This window comes from Cucurbita maxima, unplaced genomic scaffold, assembly GCF_002738345.1.
Source record: "Cucurbita maxima cultivar Rimu unplaced genomic scaffold, Cmax_1.0 Cma_Scf01283, whole genome shotgun sequence".
Lineage (NCBI taxonomy): Eukaryota > Viridiplantae > Streptophyta > Magnoliopsida > Cucurbitales > Cucurbitaceae > Cucurbita > Cucurbita maxima.
Window position 1 is genome coordinate 2920 of NW_019273299.1, and position 2496 is coordinate 5415.

General features: G+C 38.5%; 1 long non-coding RNA gene across 1 annotated transcript; it reads left to right on the forward strand.

The window, feature by feature from the left end:
• The first annotated feature begins 1090 nt into the window (after positions 1–1090).
• Positions 1091–2487, forward strand: LOC111475338. The gene is made up of 3 exons (XR_002716438.1): positions 1091–1781; positions 2101–2188; positions 2352–2487. It is a non-coding gene; the product is annotated as an uncharacterized LOC111475338 (long non-coding RNA).
• Positions 2488–2496: the final 9 nt, after the last annotated feature.

Sequence of the window (2496 nt, forward strand, 5' to 3'; positions counted from 1 at the left end):
TTCCTTGTTTATCTAAATGAGTGAATACTCGAGATTTAGAGCTATGAACATGCATTTGAAGACATTAGAAATCTAAGTTACTTTTTGGGGATGGATGTAGCTCAAACAAACTACAGGATCTTGTGCTGGAGGAAATATGTTAAATGATATTCCAAATACTTCAGAAGAACATGGGTTTAATCCAAGTAGTTCTGGGACTTGTGAACGAACACTATACGTTGGGTACTCATTGAGGAGGAAGCAATGTCTTGGTTATTGAAAGTTACATTGTTAATAGGAAAACAAATTATACTAAAAGCCTATAGTGGAACATGTAATGTCAGTAGCTTTTACCTCATGGTGGAACATTTGTGGAAAAAACACTTCCCTCCATGGCTGACCAAGGCGTGGTTTCATTCACAAAATGGTGGAACATTTGTGGAAAAAACACTTCCCTCCATGGCTGACCAAGGCGTGGTTTCATTCACAAACTAACAGGCATCAAATCCACCATTTGGCTCTTGGAACAATGAGACCTTTGGCTACACTACTTTTCAGAGGAACTATCTCTGTACAGAACTTATTTTGCGCTCTCGAGGAAATAGGGACCTTCTTGCTATTTCAGAGGAACTATCTCTGTACAGAACTTATTTTGCGCTCTCGAGGAAATAGGGACCTTCTTGCTATGCATGGTGCACAGAAAAAATCTATCAAGGTTATACTCTTTTCCTTGGCCCCTATGGAAGAGACTCTTTGGAGAGAAAATGCAAAGCCAGATGTTGAATGAGATCCTTGTAGCAAAAGGCTTTGGAATTGAGTGAAGGAGATGGATCTGACGGTATATTTTATCCACCAAGTTTTCTATTATTGTGAACAGATGTCCCAGAGAGGAGATTCTTGCTTCTAGAGGATTTAGTTAAGGTGATCCTCTCCGATCCCCTCTTTACTTATCATTATGATGGACTGCCACAATAGAGTTTTGTTCCAAGCTGCCTCCAAGAACTTGATCAAAGGCTTTGAGATGGTTAATGGATCTATCAACATAAATCATCTACAATTTGCCAATGATACCATCCTTGGGGCTTATCTCCTCTATCACTCTTGATAAGCATGCCTAGTTAAATACAGTTGGAACGCAGAAGCTGAAATGTGGTATTTAAAGATAAGAAACCTAATGAATGCTGAAATTGAGGAATTGGCTGATCTTATGCATTCCTTGTCTTTTGTACACCTGACACAATCGTCAGTTTATGGGTGTGGAGGCTTGATAGCTGAGGATTCTTCTCTACTAAGTGCTTACTGAATGACATCGACTCAAAAATGAATTGGACCTTCTATACAAATCTATACAAAGATTGAAAGAGATCAGAAGGTTTTTTTACAGCCGAGGAACAAACTATTGAGCAGTTTTTTTTATTCCACAACTTTTTTGGCCATCACTTAACGTAAATTATCTCCTCTGATCTTTCATTATTGTTATAGCTTAAGAAGTTTTATCTAACTCCCACTGGTTGGAACTTCTTTTCCCCCTCGTTTTTTTTTGTTAAATTTCATACCGTGAACGAAATTGTTTCATATATTTAAAAAATATATATATAAAAAATTCTATAACCGGAGAAGAAATGGCCTCTTTATGCAGTTTTTAATTTCTCTGAACGAAAGATGCTATCTTTGACGGTAATAATAGAAGTACTTATGACTTGTAGGATAATGTGCATCACACGGAACCGTATCCTATCCTTCAATTTAATGATGGGTTTGTCCACTTATCAACGAGGTGGAAGTGCAGCCACGGCAATAGGGTATGTGCTAGGTTCCATGGCTTTTTCTAAGAATGAGCGCTCACCTTTCATTTTCATGGTCTTCATTGTCCTTTATTTACTTTTTTTTATTCACAGTATCCTCCAAAAAAGTGTTCAGCTGCTCTGGTCGTCATTTGGTCCCCACTGCGAATTCTTTAGTGGGAGTTCATTTCGATCAAACTTGAAAGATGCCTTTAACCTTTACAATTACCAAATAAGAGATACTAGAACCCTCATGCATGCAATTTTTGTCTTACTGAAAAATAAGAAACTTGAAAAGCGATCATGAAGAACTTATGCTTGTATGTTCACTACATAGGGTCAAAACTGGTTATTCAGGTAGGACCCGTAAGAGGCGGGGTTTCGTCCACTTGCTTGCCTGGCGTTCTATCTCCACAACAATTGAGGTACAAGCTAAGCTCTCCTTCTTTCGTCCACTTGCTTGCCTGGCGTTCTATCTCCACAACAATTGAGGTACAAGCTAAGCTCTCCTTCAAGATCGAGCACGTGTCTATTATTTCTTGAGATTTTCTTTTGCGTAGTAATGCCAACTATTCCAATGTCATTCAGTTGGTGATCATCATTTTGTCCCACTGAAATCTTTCTTCGATGGTGGCTGTCATCTCAGCAAGCAGGTAATGGGAATCCCCTTTATGGGCAAGTAAACTCATCCTTTTTACTTTTCGAGATGCAAATAGCGTATGACATACATATC